At 45.0% G+C, this 23915-nt stretch overlaps 1 protein-coding gene across 13 annotated transcripts in view; it reads left to right on the forward strand.

Annotated features, from left to right (window-relative positions):
• Nucleotides 1–23915, forward strand: part of LOC119979250 (RAP1 GTPase activating protein) — a 705159-nt gene that overhangs the window by 16046 nt on the left and 665198 nt on the right. For 7 of the 13 annotated variants that reach the window (XM_038821204.1, XM_038821202.1, XM_038821208.1 and 4 more), the window contains exon 2: nt 18516–18568. The exons of the other annotated variants lie outside the window; for them this stretch is intronic. The gene's annotated coding sequence lies outside the window, so the exon portion shown is untranslated. The remainder of the gene's footprint in view (nt 1–18515; nt 18569–23915) is intronic. 13 annotated transcript variants of the gene reach the window in all.

Genomic DNA, 23915 nt, shown 5'->3' on the forward strand with positions numbered 1-23915 from the left:
CTGGAGTAAACCCACGCAGACACAGGGAGAACGTGCAGACTCCACGCAGACAGTGACCCAAGGCGGGAATCGAACCTGGGACCCTGGCATTGTGAAGCAACAATGCTAACCACTGTGCTACCGTGCCGCCCATTCTAATCTCATTAGGCTCTGTCCGAATTCAAACAGGCGTATTTTCTTTTATTCATTTACGGGATGTGGGCATCGCTGGTTAGGCCAACATTTATTGCCCATCCCTAGTTGCCCTTCAGAAGGTGGTGGTGAGTTGCTTTCTTGAACCACTGCAGTCCTTGAGGTGTAGGTACACCCACTGTGCTGTTCGGGAGGGAGTTCCAGGATGTTGCCCCAGCGACAGTGAAGGAATGGCGCTATATTTCCAAGTCAGGATGGTGAGTGACTTGAGGGGAACTTTCAGGTGGTAGGGTTCCCAGGTATCTGCTGTTCTTGTCCTTCTAGATGGTAGTGGTCATCAGTTTGGGAGGTGCTGACTAAGGAACCTTGGTGAGTTCCTGCAGTGCATTTTGTCGATGGTACACACGACTGCCACTGTTCATCGGTGGTGGAGGGAGTGAATGTTTATGGATGGGGTGCCAATAAAGTGGGGCTGCCTTGTCCTGGATGGTGTCAAGCTTCTTGGCAAGTGGAGAGTATTCCATTACACTCCTGACTTGTGCTTTGTAGATGGTGGACAGGATTGGGGAGGGGGCTCAGGAGGTGAGTTACTCACCGTAGGATTCCTAGTCTTTGACCTGCCCTGTTAGCCACAGTATTAATCTGGTTGGGTCCAGTTCAGTTTCTGATCAATGCTAACCTCCAGGATGTTGATTCAGTTTAAACAATCAAAATGCCATATATTTTTTTAAAAAGTCTTAAGATCTAAGTTTCAACCTGTTGAATCATCAAACATGGAGTGTGTAATGAGTTATTACTGGGAAGGTATTTAGTATTTCACATAATTTATGCTTGTGCCATGGAAATCACTTCAGAATAGATCTCAGTGTAGTTAAATGTAAAGTATGTACAGACTAACAATTGCAAATATTGACATGTTCAGGCACTTGACCTCCCCAGGCAGGGTGAATTGTTTATCAGGTTGTTGGGTGGAGCTGCTTTTTTTTTGGTGAGTGTATATAGTCACCACCAGGAGCTGTAGCATCAACTTGTTTCCATTGTCAAGTTTGGAGAGTTGTCATTGGAAACACATCCGCAATGTTTCAGAGTCTTTACAGAGCAGAAGGAGGTTATTTGGGCCATCGAGTCTGCACTCTCTGAAAGAGCATCTACCCAGCCCTGCTCCCTTGCCTTGTCCCCATAACCTCGCACATTCTTTCTTTTCAGATAGCAAACTCATTGATCTTGACTATCTCGATCAAGTCTCCCCTCATCCTTCTTTTCTCCACGGAACACAGTCCCAACCTCCCCAATCCATCCTCATAGCTACAGTTCTTTATCCCATGGAATCATTCTTGTGGGTCTTCTGAAGCCACATTTAAATACTCTTTTGATTAAGATCCAATACAATTTGAGCAGTACTTCTCATACTCTACCAGTATGACCACATTTTAATGCCCCAGACTGTGAATTACTGTGCCGCAGAGTGAAAGTTTGGGGAGTGCTATTGGATGAGGATGCAGGAGAGGGGGGGCTGGAGGATGGGGGCGGGGGGGGGTTAGTGTGGGTGGGAGGCCTTCATCTGCTGAGCAGGGGTAATGAGGGGGAAGTCAGGTGGAGCATGGTTGGAAGTGTTTAAAGTGCAGGGTTTTTGCTTACCTTTTCAAGCCTTTTTGTTTGCAGCAATCAGGTCTCAAAAATCTGTCTGTTAGGCCACGCTCGACAATGGAGAACAAGACAAGGATTTAAAGAGGCCTCACAACTGTTAGCATTCCGTCCTTGCAGCTATGGATGCCTCAGAACCCAGGACCCCAAAATCCTGTCTTGGGATCCCACGAGGGCTTATGACCCACAGTTTGGGGAAACCCTTCGGTAGAATGAAATTGGTGGAGGAAAAAATTCCCAGAAGCATTTAATATAGTTAGAATTGGACTACCTTTGAAGTGAATCAAAAAATACTGACATTGGCAATGTTATTTCGTGTTTACTTGAAATGGTCAAATAATGAATAAGTAGAATTTGGCATGAGAGTGTGCATCTGATGGTAACTTCTAACCTTAATTGTTTTGACCACTTTTGGTCTTTGAAGGCGCAGAAATACATCGCATTGACATCAATTTCATATCCATTTGTTTTCAGTCAGGGATTGATGTATGGTTTTGGAAGACTGTTTAATTCAGATTGATGACAATAGTCTGATCTGGTCCACTGCATTCCCACATTCCTTCATTCCCCAAAATTACTGCTACAAATCCAACGTTTCTGATCTTTGTGTTGTTTGGCATGGAGGACCATCTCCCAGTGCCGATGCACCTCTGCCTGCCTTAGTTAAACTAAGTAATGTGTCTCCATGCTAATTTACAGAGAGTGAAGGCACTCTCTCTCTGCAGTCTTCTCTTTTTCATTATTGTAACCTTCATCCCTGGCTGATATGGTCTCACCACGTTGTTGGTGTATTAGTTTCTTCTTTTAAAAGCTTCTGTCAAAATCCAGCCAAAATTGACTACTCTCTCTCTCCCCTTCTCCAGATTCGCTTGCCAATAACTCCCAACTAAATTCCAATCAATTGAATAGTCACAGCAGCAGCGGGAGCAGATTCTGAAATGGCAATTTATCTTCCATTGTCCCTTGAATATTGGGCTTTAGAATCTGAAACTCTGTCCAGACCTTCTAGTCGTAGTTAACCTTTGATCTGAAAGCACATCTTAAAATAACTCTGATGTAGACCATTATTGCGTGGGGAAAATGACCAAATGAGGTTCCACTCCTCTCATTAGAAGTGGGCCTAATTTGATCCTGGACAAGAAAAAACTATACAAGGGGTGAACAACAAACTTTCTTTTTTGTTGACAGTCACGTCAAGTGACCTTCGTCAATCGCATTTCTCTTCATGACAGGACTGTCGTCCATGATGTACCACCATGTAATATAAACCATATTGCCTCATCTGTCACGTCTTAATGTCATCTTGAGATATATACACATGTCACAAATATGTTGATTTTCTTAATTTAATTTTTAATTTATGGCTGTCAACCACCAGATCAACACAAAAGATTGATTTGCTAACAGCTGCAACAATGGGAAACATAATGACCCATAGATTTTGTATGAAAATACCTTAATTAATCTTTGTCACTGTTTTGTTCCCATTGTTCTTTTATAAAATGCAATAGCAACTGTAGGCAAGGGTCTTGTGGTTCAATGGTGGCGCCCTTAATTTAGCGCAGAAGCTGCAGGTTCTAGTCCCACTCAGAGAAATGTGGGGGGGGGAACAGGTTTCTATCAGCCCACAAATCTGTCCAAGCACATGAGAGGCTTTCTTTGTTGCAAAAAATGGACTTTATTCGTAAACTATCTGAAAGAATATTGCAAACATTTCAAAATAACCATCACACACACTGCAATAATATCCAGGTTATCTACGTAGATCATGTTACACTCTGAGGTGCGTTTTTTAGGCATTTCAAAATGGCCATTACAAATGGTGCAATGGCATTTAGGTTGTCTGCATAGATCGAGTTGCACTCCGAGATGCTTCTGGGTCAGCCAGAACCTGCAGAAAGCGATGGCAAACCACTGCACCTTGTCAAGCAAGTCCATGATTGTTAGTGCCCTCCAAGGGCGTGATACCTGAAGAGAGAGAGAGTAACTTTAATTCTCACCTGTGTTTAACATCTGCCAATGTGAAGGTTTTGTAACATTGGACCATTTTTAATTCAATAGGCAGAAAACTGCAAGTCAGGGTAATTGTTGGTATCCTGGGTAGAATTCGGTGGGATCATCAAAAAACATCCTGGGTGGGATTTTCTGCTTAACCCCCAACTCCAGGATCAATACTTCATGTCCGAGGTCAATGGACTTTCAATTAAATATAACCCCACCCCCACCCTCCCAGAGAATAGAGAAAGAGGCTGCCTGGGTGAAAATGGTTCTATAAAGATCTGAAACAGTAGCCATCTATATGTGTGCAAACTTTCACCTGACTAAGGGGTAGTCCATTTCTAAGTATCTCTTTCCATTTCCGATGATAGATTACCACTCCTTCATGTTATTACAGAATTTTAATTGGAGGTATCTTTGTAAAAAATGCCACCAAGTCTTATGATGTGTATACCTGCATTCTCCATCCTAAAATCCTTTGTCAACTGGCACCAGGTGTGTAGAGGGTCCAGTGATTTTCCTTGTGTAATAACAGTGAAGGAATGGGTCAAGTGTAACTGAAGCAGCACAATGAACGATCCCGTCGAATGTGGCAACTAGGGGCTTTTCACAATAACTTCTTTGAAGCCTACTTGTGACAATAAGCGATTATTATTATTTTTTAATTTTTATTGTTACATTTTTGATCCATAGATGATTTATGGACATGTTAAGGTAGCCAGTATCTTTAATTCAATCCTTGGTTCCCAGCATTTCTGGGAAATTATTTGTGTTTTCCTCAATCAAGACAGAACTAAAGTCGTTGTTTAATTGCTCGGCCATTTCTTTGTTCTCTATTAGAAATTCTCCTGTTTCAGAATTTAAGGGACCTACATTTGTCTTCACTAATCTTTTTCTTTTTACATTCTTATATAAGTTTTTAGAGTCCACTTTTATGCTCCTTGCATGTTTACTCTCATACTCTATTTTTCCCTCTGAATCAGTCTCTTGGTTCTCCTTTGCTGAATTCTAAACTGCTCCCAATCCTTAGGCTTGCTGCTGTTTCTGGAACCTTATATAACTTCTCTTTGGATCTAATGCGATCCTTTATTTATTTTGTCAGCCATGGTTAGGCTGCTTTTCTTGTTGTGTTTTTGGGTCAGAAAGTAATGTGTAACTGTTGGAATGCATACATTCGTTTCTTAAATATTAGTCATTGTTTATCCACCGTCATGCCTTTTAATGAAGTTTCACAATCTATCTTGGCCAACTCACAACTCAAGTCTTCATATTTTCCTTTGTTTAGATTTAGATCAGATCCCTAAGCTCTTAAAAAAAACTCCTTTAAGCATCATTGCGAGGTGATGGCATCACATTAATAGTTAAAAGTCTGAGTGGTTTGAAGTTAAACCAATAATCACCAAGTATTCAATTGCAGGTGACCCCCACCCTCTCCAAAGTGGATGAGAGTGCAACCATTCTTGGGTCTAGTTCTGCATTCTATGCTCACAGCAACAGAGTATTCCCCACTTGTTGGCCTCAATCCTACACCAACCCTTCTTTTCTCTGATGTTCCTGTCTTCAGTATGCATTCCCTCCTGCTCCATGGTTGTCTCAGATTGACAGTAAGAAACTCTGATCCATCTTTAGTGCAAGCTCAGTGTGCCTGAACCACTTTGCTGCCTTTTGATGAAGTAACATTTGCCATCTGTTTATTTGTATTTGCCAATATTTATCCTGTTTCCACCCAGTGTTTGCTTCAGATCTTTTCGTTTCACACAAAACAACACTTGTGCAGATTTATAACTTGATAATTGAGGCAATGGAGAATGACAACCGATACAATAAGTGGTCATGATTCTGACTGGAAACATCTTTGAGTTCCTGCTGTTTGTCAGTTCTGGTCCCTGAGCTGGGATTCAGTGAGGTAGATTTTAACAATCAGGCGCAGGGTGACCAATCAACCCTTATTTCTTGGGATCTTTCTGTACCTGAGTCCATGTCCCGTGTGCCAGGCCATATGGTGCTGTTTGTCCCATTATTCGGACCTTTAAATCATGCACAGGTACAGTATATGGTCTTCTCAGAGTCTTGGCAGTACCCCCACCCTCTGTCCTGTCAGTCCCCACATCGTCTGCTCTACCAGAAGCCCCACCCTCTGCTCCATCAGCTCTGGCAACATCCCTCCCACACCCCTGCTTGCAAGGACCCCCAATCCTTCCCGAGGGGAGTGATGTGGGGGTGAGGAGAAACCTTGTCAATCTTGGGGGCAGTATCTCAGCCAAGGCAGCCTGTAAGATCTGAGCACAAAGTAGCCGCCCATTCCCACTGGCTGACCCTTGGCCAGCGCAATATTCAGGCCTGAGGTGAACCCTGTTATTATTATTACTGGGTCTAGTAATGTGTATTGTTACTAGTTGCTGTTGATGCCGATGTCTGATGGTGTGATCCTGAAGACACCACTAGTCTTCAACTTAAAGCAAACTAATTTATCAAAATAACGATTAATTATATCTGAGTTTGACACTCTACAGAACTATCCGTAGAAAGTAATTAAATATGATGGAATTAACTGACTCACAACTATAAATACTAACTATACTGAGAGCTATCTAAATACACAACTGCTTACTAAACACTCCCGGGTAGAAAGAGACCAAGATCCTCTAGGAGCTGATATTTATACTGGATCTTGTAATACCTTCTCGTGGTAGTGTTACTCGTAGTTAGTGGTCCTACCCAGCGGGACCTCGGAGTTCTCGCTGCGGGGGCCTTCCTGGTGGGGTGGAGGGGGGATCCGAGTCCCGGGGGGGGGCCTCCACGGTGGTCAGGCCCGTAATTGGGTGCTATCGATTAGCGGGCGGGTAATTCCGGGGGGTCCTATGTTTCTCCGCGCCAGGCCACTGTAGGGCTCTGCCATGTTGACCAGGGGCCGGTGCGGAGACGACAACCCAGGTGCATGCGCGGGCCGGCACCGACCGTGGTGCGCATGCACAGATCCGCGCCGGCCGTGGCGCGCATGCGCAGATCCGCGCCGGCCATGGCGCGCATGCGAAGATCTGCGCCGGCCGTGTTGGGGCGCATATCAGCAGCTGGAGTTGCGTGAAACACTCCAGTGCCGTGCTGGCCCCTCGTGCGGTGCAGGAGCGCTGCTCCTAGCGGCCAGATGACGCCATCGTAAAACGCTCCGCCGTTTACGACGGCGTCAACACTTAGCTCCATTATCGCAGAATCCCGCCCAAGCATGCATGTTATAATATAATCTTTTTTTTTTATAAATTTAGATTACCCAATTATTTTTTTCCAATTAAGGGGCAATTTAGCGTGGCCAATCCACCTACGCTGCACATTTTTGTGTTGTGGGGGTGAAACCCACGCAGACACGGGGAGAATGTGCAAACTCCACACGGACAGTGACCCAGAGCCGGGATCGAACCTGGGACCTCAGCGCCGTGAGGCGGTTGTGCTAACCACTAGGCCACCGTGCTGCCCGTTATAATATAATCTTTGACGATCACACAGCTGTTGCATTTTTTGTAGTGCTGGTAGATGATCAGGATTTGGGAACTGTAACGCAGGTAACGTTCTCAGATCTCTACTCATGAGCATTTGTGCTGGTGACAAACTTGTAAATAATGGAGTTGCTCAGTAAGATAGCAGCACAGGATAGATGTCTGAGGCAGAATCCAGAGCTTTATTAATCAGTTGTGTAACAATATGTTCTCCTTTTTCTACTTTCCCATTCGACTGTGGGTAATGTGGACTAGATGTTATGTGTTTAAAATTGTAGAGTCTCAAACTTCAGATCCTTCCCTGGTGTGTAGATGAGGTCGAAATGATAATGCCGGAGCTCCATTAGAATTCTTTGGAGTCGTGGAGTCATGCCATTGAGATCCTTTTTTATAATGTGCACCAATGGCCTGTGGTTGGTCTCCACAGTGAAAGTGGGTAATCCATACACGTCATCGTGGAACTTTAAAATTCCAGTTAGTAGACCCAAACATTCTTTTTTGATTTGAGCGTAGCAACATTCTCTTGGTGTCATCGCTCTCGATGCAGCGACAGGAATCCAAGACGAGCTGTCGTCCTTCTGCAACAAAACTCCTCCAATTCCATTCTGCCTGGCGTCAGTTGAAATTTCTGTCTCCTTACTTGAATCGAAGAATGCCAAAATCGGTGCCGTGGTGAGTTGTGATTTCAAGTCAAACCACTCTTGTTGATGATCCTCCGTCCAATCAAACGTGGTTGATTTCTGAACAGGTTTCTCAGAGCTGTTGTTGCGCCCGGACAAATCAGGGATGAATTTGTGGAGGAAGTTGACAAAGAAGAACTGCTTTTTTTGTCCTCAGGGACTTTCATTCCTTGAATGGCTGCGATTTTGTCAGTGTCACCTTTTTCTGAAATTTGGTCTTCTAAGAAAGCGGCAAAACTGTATTTGGTTTGATTAAGCTTGAGGCCATACTCATGTATGGGTTGAAAGATTTGTCTCAGCCTCGAGACATGCTCTTCTGGTGTTGATGACCATATGATGATGTCATCTACGTAGACACGTACATCCGTCTATTCCTTCAGTCTTCTGTTCCATAATGCGGTGGAATATATCAGATGCAGAGATAATTCCGAAAGGCATCCTATTGGAGCAAAATCTGCCAAAAGGTGTATTAAAGGTGCAGAGCTTTCTGCTTGAGTCTTCCAATTGAATTTGCCAGAAACCTTGCGATGCCTCTAACTTGGTGATGAGGCGAGCATTCGCCATTTCGCTGGTGATTTCCTCTCTCTTCGGTGTGGGATATTGTTCCCTCATTATGTTCTCATTGAGATCCTTGGGATCAATACATATCCGCAGACCACCTGACGGTTTCTTCACACAAACCATCGAACTAACCCACTGGAGCAGATAACACTGAGGACCACTTTCTACACAGTTCTGTTGCTTTAGTCATTGAATCAAGGATGTTGCCTCCCCCCACGGAATCTATCCAAGTCCGGGAAGCACCAAAGAACAAAGAGAGGTACAGCACAGGAACAGGCCCTTCGGCCCTCCAAGCCTGCACCAAACATGCTTCCTGTCTAAACTAAAATCTTCTACAATTCCGGGGTCCGTATCTCTCTATTCCCATCCTATTCATGTATTTCATTTCATTTTTATTTGTCAAGATGCCCCTTAAACGTCACTATCGTCCCTGCTTCCACTACCTCCTCCGGCAGCGAGTTCCAGGCACCCACTACCCTCTGTGTAAAAAATCTTGCCTCGTACAGCTCCTCTAAACCTTGCCCTTTGCACCTTAAACCTATGCCCCCAGTAATTGACCCCTCTACCCTGGGGAAAGGTTGACGATTATTTGAAGCATATTTTTTCCTCTTTGAGCCCAGGTGCCTGCCATTGGAAGGGTTTACTCAATCAGTTTGGCTATGTTATGAATGGACCTTTCTTGGCCATAAAATCCCTGAGTTGGTCTTAAACCTGGAGCTTCAAACTCAGAGGCAGGATTGCTGCCCATCATTCCACAAGACCTCTTCAAACCAGTGACACAAACCAGCAAATTGTACCATCTCCATCCTTAACTTTGTACATAGAAGAAAACGATTTGAACACAAAAAGCTTGACTGTTAGAAAGTCAGCAAAAGGAATGAAAGAAGTGACAAAAATTTCAAATGGAACATTCCGACATCTTTTGTAATGCATTTCAGATGTGGCTCGCATTAAGTTGAGACAAAAATACGGAGATAATCGAAATGTATCTGTTAGTCGTGTGTCAAAAGGCATGTCCCAATCATAACTTTAACCACGGACTGCACTCAGTATAGAATTTTCTACAACAGTCTTTACTTGAAAGGGGACACTGACAAGACTGTTAAGGGACTTGTGCAGTTTCTGCACAGAGAAAGCAAGAATTCCCGTCTGAAAATGCCTTTGGAAAATTCTTAAATGCAGATGTGGTTCTCAGGTGAAAAGGACAATCCTTTCAGCTCAATGGGAGAGATCTAATAAAGAATGGTTGGCAGCCTGGCAGTGCCATCTGGGCACCCTGATCTACTGTCCGCCTGCCAACATGGCACCATACTCGGGCAATATAAACACAAATAATAGTCATCATCTTTGGCATCAAAGTAGACGGTAGTCAATGCCATAAGATACCCTCAAAATCAGAAGGAAAAAGGAATTCTTGAATGCAAAACATAATTTTTTTAAAAACACCGAAACTTGTGCATTTAACACAATATGATGTTCCACATAAAAGCAAAATACTGCAGATGCTGGAAATCTGAAACCAGAATCGGAAATGCTGGAAAGAACTCAGCAGGTATGGCAGTGTCTGTGGAGAGAGTTAACGCTTCCAGCCCCTGTGACTCTTCCTCAGGGTTAAAGAGAGGGAGATGTCGTGGGTCATGTCCTGTGTAAGAGGGGGTGGGGCAGGTGGAGCAGAGTGGAAGGTCAGTGATTGGTGGGAGCCGGGAGAGATTGGGCAAAGATGTGAAAGTCACAAGACTGAGGAATTGTTAATGGCTGCGTGAAGGGATTGAGAAGATGCTGATAGCGGTGTAAAGGTAAGGGGCTGGATTCCCCTGCGGCGGAAAGCTCCATTGTGCCGGCAGCCCAGGGGGTTTCCCGACGGCGTGGGGCTGCCCCACAATGGGAAACCCCATTGACCAGCTGGCGTAACGGAGCATCCCGCCGGTGGGGTGAAATAGAAATGTGGCGCAGTGGGGCGGAGAATCTAGCCCAAGATGTCAGAATGTCTTAATGGGAGGTCAGTGCTCCGTGAAAGATGTTCCAAATAATTTGCAAAACTAAATTTGTGACTGAACCGTAGAGGGCGATATTAAAACAGGTAAGGTTGTTGAGAGCAAGGAGCATCTTAAAGGAGGAGAAAAGGAACCGGAGACACAGAGAGATTTAGGGTGAGAATTCGAGAACTTAGGGCCTATAAGCAGCTAAAGGCAAATTCACCAATCATGGAGCAGTCATGTTGGATCAATGTAATACTTTGTGATGGAGAATTCAGCTCAGGGATGTACAGGATCCTGAGATTGCAATTTGGTTCAGCTTGAGACAGGAAATAGGGAGTGAGACGGAATAGTGCTGTTTCAACACACTTAAATCAAAGATCTTACTGCCCATTTAAGACTGGATGTCAGATGAAGAGGCTGCCACAGTAGAGTTAGTGGAGGTGTAGTCAGAGTTCATAGAGAGAGTAGAGCTGGGTGAGCTCAATCAGCATAGTTGTGAAAGGCATGTACAGAGTTGGGAAGAGAAGCCATTGTTGGAGATTATTGTGGGAGATGTTCTGGCAATGGTCAAATAGGGAACAATGGGACTAATTGAGGGCAACCTCACTGAGTTGGTGTCCAGAGGGGCAGCCTGGGTGGTCTCTCAGATGACCAGAGGCTCTCTGAGCATTCACAGGACACAGTGAGCTGTCAGCAGAGTGAGCAGCCAGGGGTCTGAATGTAGCACTAAACAGGTGTGTTTAAAAGACATACATCAGCAATGGCGGTCTGAGCCAGGCACGCCCCCATCCCGAGGGGGACACCCGGAGCCACAGACTTGGCACCAAGTTGTTCCTGCCCCCAGCCCGGCCAACCATCCGCTCAGTATGCCCGACAATGTTTGAGTGGTTTAAAGCTTGTTAGAGTCCCTGTCCCCCTCAGCAGCTGTGATGCTCAGTTTTCAATTGTAAATACTTTCACCAATTCGCGCCCGTGAGATTCTGCCAAAGGGGGGCGGAGCATCGCGGGGGTTGGAGCAGGAAGTCTCCAAGCCACAAATGATATTTAAATGCATGAAAATGACAGTTTTATATGGATCCGCCATCGCCGATGCAAACTTCAATATCACCGTCAGCGAGGGACCGGAATTGGTGAAGGGCGGAAATGGCAGCTTTACTATTGGCTGCTATTTTCCACCCAATCACAATTCTCGCTGCCAGCATCATGAAGCGGGGAATTCAGCCACAATGTTTTACATTTCACCTTAATTTTCTGGTTAATTAAAATCACTGGAAAGGCAAATGGGGAAATTGTAGGAAACCAATTGCATCCCCATTGACCAGAAATCCCTTCATGTCTTTTGCAAAATATTGGTGGCAATTTCTAATTTTGTATTAGTTGATTATTAGTTCCCCGGGAATAATCCCATGAAATGGAGGTGTAATCAAATGTCGTGTCCTGATATAAACTATGCTGAGAATCAATAATCAGAGCTCGAATAGCTGTGAAAATGCCCAACGTTCCTGGAATTGTGGTGTTTCTCTGGTATTTGATGTGAATTTTCTGCCCTTTCCTCTGTATAATGTGAACTGTTTACAACATGAATCGTGGGGAAGGTCAACACATCCATGATGATTACTTTGTATTTTCTACGCTCGTGTTCTCAGCTACCTTGTGTGGAAGAGACAATCTGATTTTAACTGCAGTGACTCACAGTTGCTGCAACACTTCCACTAACATCTTTTTTTATAACATTTCCTCATTTAGAAAGAGAAATGTATATTCCGTAGAGGAACTGTAAATGTTCCAATTGTATTTGATGCACGAGTAGTAACATTTCTAATATTAATCACAAAAGTTGATCTGTCCTCGAGTTGCTAAGTGGATAATGGAGCTTGACAAACAAATTAATGCTTTGTATTGAAACATAACACTGCTCCCTTTAAATAGAACAGAGCGAATGATAAAATTAATTATCCAGAAGGAGGAAAAGTGCAATTGTGAATGTAAAAATCCTTCTTTCCTCCATTGTTTTCACTCCTGACTGGGTTAAGATGCTATTATAACTGATATTATAAAGGGATTTCGAGGGAAATCTCCAGTTTATTCCCAACCAGCGAAACTACCAAATTCAAAATGGGGAAAAAAAAATTGCTAATGTACTGTTGGGTAAATCTTATGGAATAAATTAAATTGCAACCGTAGGTTCCCAGCTGCCTCCTACTGTTACAACCAGATCTGTTTGATGATGGCGTGGGGCACCACGGTAGCATTGTGGATAGCACAATAGCTTCATAGCTCCAGGGTCCCAGGTTCGATTCCGGCTTGGGTCACTGTCTGTGCGGAGTCTGCACATCCTCCCCGTGTGTGCGTGGGTTTCCTCTGGGTGCTCTGGTTTCCTCCCACAGTCCAAAGATGTGCAGGTTGGGTGGGTTTGGCCATTTTAAATTGCCTTTAGTCTCCAAAAAAAAGTTGGGAGGGGTTACTGGGTTATAGGGATAGGGTGGAGGTGTGGGCTTAGGTAGATTTCTCTTTCCAAGGGCCGGTGCAGAGTCGATGGGCCAAATGGCCTCCTTCTGGACTGTAAATTCGATGATTCTTTTACCTGACTAACCCCCAGCCCACCTTATCCATCTACTATCTTACCCCCATCACATCACTCACCTTACCCATCTACCATCACACCTGCCACCTTCCCCATCTACCATCACACCTGCCACCTTCCCCATCTACCATCACACCTGCCACCTTACCCATCTACCATCACACCTGCCACCTTATCCATCTACCATCACACCTGCCACCTTCCCCATCTACCATCACACCTGCCACCTTACCCATCTACCATCACACCTGCCACCTTATCCATCTACCATCACACCTGCCACCTTACCCATCTACCATCACACCTGCCACCTTCCCCATCTACCATCACACCTGCCACCTTACCCATCTACCATCACACCTGCCACCTTACCCATCTACCACCTGAGTCACTCCACCCACCTAGCCACTTACATTTACCTACCTACCTACTCACCCTGCCACCTTACCCATTCACCAACATTCACTCACGGCCTTTAAACTTACCGTACCACAGCTGCTATCAAAAAATTAAGGCATGTCCTGTCTCTCTGCTGACTCCACAGCGCTGCGAGAGAGCTCTCGGGGACACTGTGCTCCCCATTCCTGGTAACGCTGGGCTCAAAAGCACCAGCCAGAAATGCAGAGCAGCGCTAAGGTTGGGAATAGTCTGCATTGAATGGTAATCGGATAATGGCTGCCACTCCTCAGAAAATCGGGGTTTTATCCCAGAACCCAATGTGCCAAAATGTGAATGTTCCAAATTACAGTCTGCATCACTACAAATGGTCCTTGCATCCCCGATGACCAAGAATGTACCATTACTATCTATAACCAATTGATACATTGGCATAACTTGGAAATCATAACAGTTCGATGTTTCTTGTATGCACTTTGTGATTTCAATATGCAGAACCTCTGTGTAGTTCTCAAATTGGTCACAAGGTGATTTGAAAGCCATCCTCATGGGAAGAGGTCAATTATAAATCAACAAATTGGTTTATTGTACATGAAATATTTAACAGTGCATAGTGTTCCAGTAAAATTGAATTTACAGCAGTTAATATTTCCCTTCTTACATACCGATTATCAAAGTGGGCCATTATGCACCTGTTAATGGGCTAATCTCACTTTGTCGATGAGGATATCTGAACAGTCAGGTCTCGCCTGTCCTGTTCTGGGCAGTAAACATTCACGTCTCACTACAGAGTTTCTCCAAGAGTTCTCTGGCTGGCCACCAAGTGACCTCCTTCTGCCTCACTGTTCGAAATGCAATCTTGCCACAAACTCCTCTTACCACCTGGAGAAAGAAAATAATAACGAGCTGAACCCACTCCCTTCCTCAAGCGCTCGAATGAGGATTTGATTTACGTTAACATAAATTAAATTGCGATTCCAATACAAATGTATGTTCCAGCAAAATTGTTAATGTAGCAGCCCTTAAGAGATTATAACAAGGACATTGCTGACAAAGACAATATTCAAGATGTTGATACATCGAGAGTGATCTGACAGTTATACGGAATATAAGGGCAAGCAAAGATTGTGCTGAAATGACACATTCCTGAGGCGTAGCTGACAAGTAAGGTGACAAGGATAACCAACGCTGGACGTCTGCTTTTCATGAACAAAGCACAATAAGAAGACCATGGAACTGGTCCCTCAAGTGAATTGTTAAAAACATGGAGAGGATAAGGAAACTGTAGTTATTAAGAATATAGGAGATGGAAGATGAATATCTCCAAAAAATGAAAATAGAACTCAAAATCCTGGTTTGTGTGGATGCAAGTCCACACAATGGGCGGCACGGTAGCACAGGGGTGAGCACTGTTGCTTCACAGCGCTAATGTCCCAGGTTTGATTCCCGACCTTGGGTCACTATCTGTGCGGAGTCTGCACGTTCTCCCCGTGTCCGCGTGGGTTTCCTCCGAGTGCTCTGATTTCCTCCCACAAGTCCCGGAAGTCGTGCTTGTTAGGTGAATTGGACATTCTGAATTCTCCCTCTGTGTTCCCGAACAGGCGCCGGAATGTGGAGACTAGGGGCTTTTCACAGTAACTTCATTGCAGTGTTAATGTAAACCTATTGTGACAATAAAGATTATTATTTAAAAAAGGTCTATCTAAGAACGTGCATGTAGTTTGGAATGTTAATACAAAACAGCCAAAGTTAGCGAGCAACACATCATGAAATTAAATAAACATTGAAGATTAATCAAATCACTCTTTGGCTTCAACCTAATTAGCAATTACTGGTTTGACACTGCCCGCGAATAGGTGGGTACATTGGGTATCTTGAGGATCAGTATTCAATTGAAGAAATAAATGATCTTTGATCTACTGAGTAATTGTGTGTGTGTCTGTGTGTGTGGCCGACATACCCCCCATCAGGGACATTATCATTACTTACACCAGATTTTCGTGTCAATTTGTGAAATAAAATTATCATCTCGAATAAGATATCCTGCTGGGGCTCAATTAATAAAACCATTCTAATATTTCAGGTGCAATTATCTCTGGGAGGAGTTAGATGATTCTCATTTACTCAAATTAATCTTGTATAATTATATAACTGCTTTGTCTGATGGGCCAGAGAATGGATTTAATCACCATCCCACATAGTTTATTGCTGGCAGTGGATTCATTTTAATTTCACAGCAGCATCCTGATAGGATTACAAGGTTATGTTGATCTGGTTGTTGAGGTAAAGAAGGATGGGAGACTTATGTGCAGAATAAAAACCAACATTGGCACATTAAATCTGGATGACCAAGATCTGTGTGGTGAATTCAATGTGATTATTAATGCTGGGTGGGCTGCGAGGGGAGATCAACTGGGGAGTATGGAGTGAGGCACTGCGTAGGGTAAACAAGACCTCCTCATGTGCAAGGATGAGCCTGATACAGTTTAAGGCTGTATCCTATCTGGCTGCATCACAGCCTGGTATGGCAACTGCTCGGCCCAGGACCGCAAGAAACTTCAGAGAGTCGTGAACACAGCCCAGTCCATCACACAAACATGTCCCCCATCCATTGACTCCATCTACACCTCCCGCTGCCGGGGGAAAGCGGGCAGCATAATCAAAGACCCCTCCCACCCGGCTTACTCACCCTTCCAACTTCTTCCATCGGGCAGGAGATACAGAAGTCTGAGAACACACACGAACAGATTTAAAAACAGCTTCTTCCCCGCTGTTACCAGACTCCTGAATGACCCTCTTATGGACTGACCTCATTAACACTACACCCTGTATGATTCGTCTGATGCCGGTGCTTATGTAGTTACATTGTGTACCTTGTGTGGCCCTATTATGTATTTTCTTTTATTCCCTTTTCTTCCCATGTACTTTTTTTTTTATAAATTTAGATTACCCAATTATTTTTTCCAATTAAGGGGCAATTTAGTGTGGCCAATCCACCTACTCTGCACATTTTTGGGTTGTGGGGGCGAAACCCACGCAAACACGGGGAGAATGTGCAAACTCCACATGGACAGTGACCCAGAGCCGGGATCGAACCTGGGACCTCAGCGCCGTGAGGCGGTTATGCTAACCACTTGGCCACCGTGCTGCCCTGTCTTCCCATGTACTTAATGATCTGTTGAGCTGCTCGCAGAAAAATACTTTTCTCTGTACCTCGGTACACGTGACAATAAACAAATCCAATCCAAGGTGGTGCACAGGGTGCATATGACTCGGGCGAGAATGAGTGGGTTCTTTCAGGGGGTAACAGATCAGTGTGAGAGGTGTGGGCGGGGGCCAGTGAATCACACGCACATGTTTTGAGGTTGCGAAATATTGGGAAGATTCTGGGTGGGAGTGTTCGTGGTCTTAGCCAGGATAGTGGAGGATGGAGTGGACCCGGACCCTTTGGTGGTGATATTTGGGGTTTCAGAGAAGTTGGAGCTCACGGAGAGGAGGAAGGCAGATGCACAGTGGCGAACTTTACTGGAGTGGCGGTCGGCATCTCCACCGGGGGTAGCAGCATGGTTGGGTGACCTGTACGACTTGCTGTGGTTGGAAAAGATAAAGGGCGGGGTTCTCCCTGCCCCGCGCTGGGCCGGAGAATCCCCGCGAACAGGCAATGCTGTCCCGACGCTGGCATACGGCGCCATTGGTGCTGGCATGGCTGGTGTGGCGCCGGTCTGCGTGGCTGGCCCGCGATTCCCCGACCCAGATGGGCCGAGCGGCCATATGAAAGGAGCCGAGTCCTGCCGGCACCGTTCTAACCTGCTCTGGGCCGGTGGGGCCTCAGCGTGTAAGGGTCGGGTGGCGGCCTGTGGGGGAGGAGGGGGGGTCCGACCCCGGGGGGGGCCTTCGATGTGGCCTCGCCAGCGATTGGGAACCACCGATTGGCAGGCCGGCCTCTGGCTGGGGGTCTCCGTTCCTACGCGCCGGCCCTGTAGCCCTGCGCGTATGTTGCGTCAGGGCTGGCGCGTTGAAGGAGGTCACTGCGCATGCGCGGATCCCACGCCGCCCAGTTCGCGTCGGGATCTGCAGTTGGAGCACGCGAACTGCTCCTTCGCCGCGCTGGCCCCCTGTCGGGGCCAGAATTAGACGTTGGAGTGGCCTGTTCACGCCGTCGTAAAACGCGACGGTGTTTTACTTTGCCAAGGGCTCGCAAAATGGGTTACTTTTGCTCCAATTGAAAGAATGTTTTGGAAATGCTCAGCCCATCTGGCAGGGTCCGTGTCAAGAGAAACAGAGGTCAGAACTTCCTCAGAACTCGTGCTGATCGTGGACCTGAAGCGTTGACTGCTTCTCTCTCTGCAGACGTTGTCTGACCTGTTAGTATTTCCAGTACTTTCTGCGTGTACTTCAGATTTCCAGCATCTACAATACTGGAGCATATCATCGGCTATTATTTGTTCCATGCTTGGCATTTGTAAGTTTTGTTAGTTTCAATTTAAAATGAGAAAATATTCATCCAGGAAGTCACAGTGACTTGCAATGGAATGTAAAGTATCTTAAAGTTTCTGTTCTGTCACACATACTGACTGAACCTGTGTCTATTTCTTGCCTTTTCCATTTTAAGTTTGTACTTCCAGGATTCACAGTTTTCCCTTTTTTAAAAATCTGTGGAATTTTAATGTGTATTGTTTAAATATTCTGTAGCTTCACAAAAGCAGCTTTCTCAGAACGTGTAATGCTGCAAGCTCGCAACTGCACACCAGGCACAGACGCACAGCTCTCCTCTCCCACTGCAAATTATTATTCTTTTTATTGAATTTACCTTTAAATTTGACATGGGATTGCTGTTGGAAACAGTTTGTGATGGATTAGAATTCACCTGACTGCAGGTGTTATCCACATAATCTCGCTTGACACTGCAGTGCTTGAATGATATTGACGTAAGAGCCCAGGGCATTACTTAAAGCAGGTCAATTCTCCCTGTGTTCTGGTAACAAAAAAGATCCCTCAATTAACAACTAGGACAGATTAACTAGTTGTTAATCTCATGCCTGTTTTGTAGGTTCTCGGTGTGTGAACATTGGCTGTTGTGCTTCACTACAGGACACTGAAAAGGTAATTATTTCAACATCAAGCTCTTTTCTGAGGATGTGGACGCACTGTTCAAATGCAAGGTTTTCCTTCTATTTATCTTTTTTTTTCTTCCTTTGTTCCTTTTCTCTGACTACAAGTAACAAATTCAACGTTTCTGAAGATGTATTGAAATCCATGAGCCATTGTTCTCGGGGCTGTCTTTTTTCTGTTGGAGGAATCTTATTAATTTTTACATCTATAAGATTGTATCAAAGCTCCACCCAACTTCTGAATCACTTTCATCATGGTGATGTGTTGTGTATGCTGGGTCTGTGATGACTGCGTTTACCAGAGCAGTGAGAGAGACAGGCTGCCAACACTTGTAGAAGTACAACTCTATTTTATTTAACTATGAGCTGTTAAACATACTTGCACTGTGGGTTGACACTATGTTAGGTTGGCTGGAGACCTGAGGCTAACCTGACCAGACTATCTTGCTCGCACATGGTAGATGTTAGTGTTGCTGATCACGGGCTCTGGCTGTCTCAGAGGCTGCATCCCGAGAGAGCGGGAAAACTAGTGCCCTCTGGCTTTATAGTGGCCGTGTCCTGTCTGGTGATTGGCTGCTGTGTTCTGTGTGTTGATTGGTCTTTCAGTGTGTCAGTCAGTGTCTGTCTATGCACCATCATATACTTGTGTGTATATTATGACACGTGGTTTCATCTTCGATCAAGAGGTGATTAGTTGTTACAATGAAGTGCAGTTTAATCCAGCTTGTCCATCGCTCAGATAGTCTCCAAAAGGGAAATAGCTTAAACAGGCACATTGTAAAATCCATGAGAGTTGGAGGGATGTGGCAGCTGTTGGTAAACCTCAATTGCTGCTGCAGGCAGCAGCAAACAAGACAAAACTGAGGAAAATTATTCTAATTTATTCCATTTGCAAAACACCTTAATGTTGTGAATTTGCTGACATATTGCTGTGTGTTCCCATTGTCAACCTGTTCATACATTCTAAAACCCAGTATTTGCACATCAAAGTAGATTGCGCACAATTTTGTTTCATTACACATTCTGTAACATCGCAGACTTAAAAGAAATATAATTTACTGGTAATATCTTGAAGCATTTCCTTGACTTCCCCATTGGGTGCAGTGCTGATCGAATATATAATTCGATGTTGATTTACTAATTTATCGGTAAAGTAACAGCTCGGACCCTGGGTGAGAGGGGAGAGCAGCCAATTAGCCCACCAGCTCCTGAACATTAACTTGCCCTGGATAATGCACTTCTGTGAATGTTGATCACACTCCATTATAAATGTAAAAAGGAAATAATTTGTATTTTCTATAGCAACTTCCATCTGCTCCATCAATGGAAATAGTCCCCCTTTCTGTACGAAGGCGTCACTGTATTATTTAAACTGCAAACTCCTGAAGTCAGAGTAATGCCTTTGTTCTTTGCTAAAAACGGCTTTCAGAAAAGTGAAGCAAACTGCGAGATATCTGATGATGAAGTGGGTTCTATAGGCAAATTCAGAAATCTAGGGCAAGAGTTGTGTTTTACTGAGGTATCAGTACGAACTCTGGTCATCAATTATCAGCAGCTGTGTCATATCAAGCAAGAAACATAGTTTGAGTTGTGAAACCACAAAAACTGATATTTAAATGGTGCCTTTAATGTCATAGAGGGTCCAGGAGGCCAGAATTAGAGGAGCCTAGCTATCTCGGAGAGTTCTGAATTTGGAGATTACAGATATGGGGAGGGGCTGGGTCATGGGAGGGATTTGGAAATGAGGATGAGAATTTTAAAATCAGGACCTTGTTTGACTGGGAGCCAATATAAGTTGTGGTGGTTAAAAGCTTCCAGCAATAAACAAAGGGGTTTACCGATGAAAGGCAAAGGCAGTTAGGAAACAGGCACAGAACACGACACAGCAGGCCTTTACACTTCAGCTCACTGTCCACACTGCCCAGGCTGTGTCCTGTTCCCAGGGCCCCGCACAAACTCCCCATTGGCTGGAGTTCATTCGCTCCACATGATTGGCCCTGAGCCAGTCACGTGGTCTGTGGAGCCCGTCCCCTCAAAGGGGCACACTACCACATAGGTCAACAAACGCAGAGGTGATAGGTGAATGGGACATGTTGTAAATTAAGACCCAGGCAATAGAGTTTCGGATGGCCTCAGATTTACAGATGATAGAATGTGGGACACCAGGGCTGAAATTCTCCGACCCCCAGCAGGGTCGGAGAATCGCCTGGGGCCGCCTAAAATCCCGCCCCCACTGTGGCAGAGATTCTCCGCCACCCGGGAAGTGGCTGCGGCGGAATCTCGCCACTCCGATCGGCGAGGCCCCTGCGGTGATTCTCCGGCCCGGATGGGCCGAAGTCCCGCCGCTGGGAGGCCTCTCCCGCCGAGGTTTGAACCACTTCTGGAACGGCGGGTTCAGCGGCGCGAGCGGGCCCTGGGGTCCTGGGGGGGGGGCGGGGGGCGATCGAACCCCAGGGGGTGCCCCCACGGGGGCCTGGCCCGCGATCGGGGCCCCCGGCTCAGACTCCGGACCGGAGTCTGAGTGCACTAGTTCTCCATCCGCGGCCGCCATGGCGGAAGCGGAAGAGAACCCCACATCGCGCATGCGCCGGCAGTGACGTCACTGCCGGCGCATGCGCGGACCGGCGAAAGCCTTTCGGCCAGCCCCACTGCCGGGGGTGACGGTTTTTGCGCCAGTCTTCTGGTGCCAACCGCTCTGGCGCGGGGCTGGCCCCCAAAGGTGGGGAGAATTCCCCACCTTTGGGGAGGCCCGACCCCTGAGTGGTTGGCTCCACTCCCCTACTCCGGGACCCGCCGTCACGCCGGGTAGGGGAGAATGCCGCCCCAGGAGTGCAATGGAATAGTTGAGTCTCGAGGCAACAAAGACATGAATGAGAGTTTAGATTTAGATTTATTGTCACATGTACTGAGGTACAGTGAGAATTATTGTTCTGAGTACAGTCCAGACTGTATGGATCGCTCCATACATGAAAAAATCATAGGACATACAATAGGTAAACAATGTAAATACATATGCGTAGACATTGGTTGAAACATATGGAATATAGTCTGCACTTGTAGAGAGATCAGTTCAGTTCAAGCAACTGAACTGAAATAAGCGACGTTATGAAGGTGGAAATGGGTAGTCTTCGCGATGCCATGAATATGAGATCGGAACTCTTTTCAAGGTCAAATATGTTGCAAACAGACAATTCTGCAACAGTCTTTCAAATACTTGGTGTGTAGCTTTTTAGTGTTGAGATAAAAATACCAAATGGGGAAAGTACAATGAACCCGAGTTATTGGATATTATGAATTGTTTTTGAAATTGTGCAAAGAATTGATGCTAAAAATCACATTTAAACCAGGTTTCAATAACACTGGTAAATTAAAGTCAGTTTTCCAGGAAGCTTCTTATCTCAGGGTCATGTGCTGTCAGCCTTCAGCCGTCGATATTGTTCAATCCAATTTGCACTAGCAAGCTGCCCGTGACACTGCCAATCATTGAAACATCCTTTATCCTGCTCAATATATGAAGCAGACAGAATGGAATATTTCAGTACACAGCTGGTGTACACAATGGTAAAGGAGGCATTACACGGACTGAATGATTTCCCAGAGTGCAGTTATTGGTGGATCTTCGAACTGCAGTTCAGTACACAACCAGGAGATAAAGTCACTCCTGTTCAAAAATCATTCCTGTCCACATGACCTTCACTATTTCTCCTTGGTGTTATTTGTTAAGGTTTCTTGTACCACCGATGCCTTTGATTCTCTGAGTGTGACCTGGCTGTCATTGCTGTGGTCGGGAATTTTCCCGTCAGCAACTTTTCTTGGTTCAGAATTTAAAACACTTTAATCTTCGGAGCTCTGGCAGTCAGCTGGCTGAATAACTGGGTAGTGAGCCAACATTTCCAGTGTGGACCCCACATCCAAAACAGACACAAGAGTCTGAGAATATATGGTAAGAAAAGGATTTTTAATTTTTACGAATGGTGGGATTTTTTTGTTTGTCAATGAAATCAATGTAAAAACAATGTACAAATAACAAAATGAATGTAAAGGAAAAGGAAGCTAGATTGAGCAAATTTGAAAGGATGTTCCATTATGCTTTGAATTCAGCGATTTTATTCTACTATGACTTTAATATTTATGCTTGTCTCCATGACACTGAATAAACTGAAATGTAAACTAGATGGTATATGGAGAGTGAGGAGTAGAAATTACTTTTGATGTTAAAGGGCTAACGTTAAAAACATCAGTACAGTTACCTCTTCAATGTTCAAATAAAGAGTTTGAGAACAGCTAGACCAACGTAATGGCATGATTGGACCACGCTAAATGCTTTTGCTAATATCAAAATTTTATGATTGAACTCCTTCCCTAACAGCTCTGTGGGACTGCATCCATTTAAGGTGCCTCACAAGCTTCTCAAGGGGCACCAGGGAATAGGCAGCAAAACTCACACCCCGAGAACAAGTTTTTAAAAATCAGATTAAAACTGTTCTGCAAACAGCATAGCCTGATTACACCAACATTATTATTTATCAGCTGGCCATCATGCATTAACAGCCCATTTCAGTGTTTTTGCTAATGAACCCAATTATTACCCTTAATTACATTTGTATTCTGTGCAGATGGCACACCAGATTACAGCTGAACAGGATGCTGGATGTCAAGTGTGAATCAGCAATCATTATGCAAACTCTGGTATTATATCGTTAATCTGACGGAGAAACTGCATAGCTACAGACGCAGGCCTGGTGAATTCCCCTCATTGCACTGACTGCATCACTGAAGGAACTCCATAGACACCGAGACAGTGGTTGCTAAGTTGCTCCTAAGCAACGTGTGCCAAGTTGTTCCTGGCTGTAGATCTTCACAAGTATTGTTTAAATGTATTTCTGTGGACAGGCTGAGAGATCAGCGGGCACATGGCCAGAACAGAAAGGGGCTGCAGTGGCAGGAGCTTGAGGCTGTCACCCAGGAATTTGAACTGCAGATACGTGGGCAGCACCACCTTTCACCACTGCTGTTCTGTGCCTCAGCTGGCATCTCCATTTAGAAGGTGAAATTGCACTTTCTGTCAAAGGAATGCTTGTCAATGGGGAATAAATTATTAAATTGTCCGAGTAAAAGTTTTGATAAAGACCTGGCTATCCGCGAGGAAGTTTGTGTTGCTTTTTAACCAGGTGATCGCTTGAGCAAGCTTTTCTGTAAATGGGGTTCTCCTTAAGTTAAACTGAGTTCCTTGAATTTGTCGTTGTCCATCAAACTGTAATTCAATGTGGGATCCAGCTGTCTTTTTGTAGGCCTCAGGCTTCACCTCGTGGCTGACACAGATTTTAGAGTTACTGATT

Source organism: Scyliorhinus canicula, chromosome 16 (genome assembly GCF_902713615.1).
Source record: "Scyliorhinus canicula chromosome 16, sScyCan1.1, whole genome shotgun sequence".
In the NCBI taxonomy this organism is placed as follows: domain Eukaryota; kingdom Metazoa; phylum Chordata; class Chondrichthyes; order Carcharhiniformes; family Scyliorhinidae; genus Scyliorhinus; species Scyliorhinus canicula.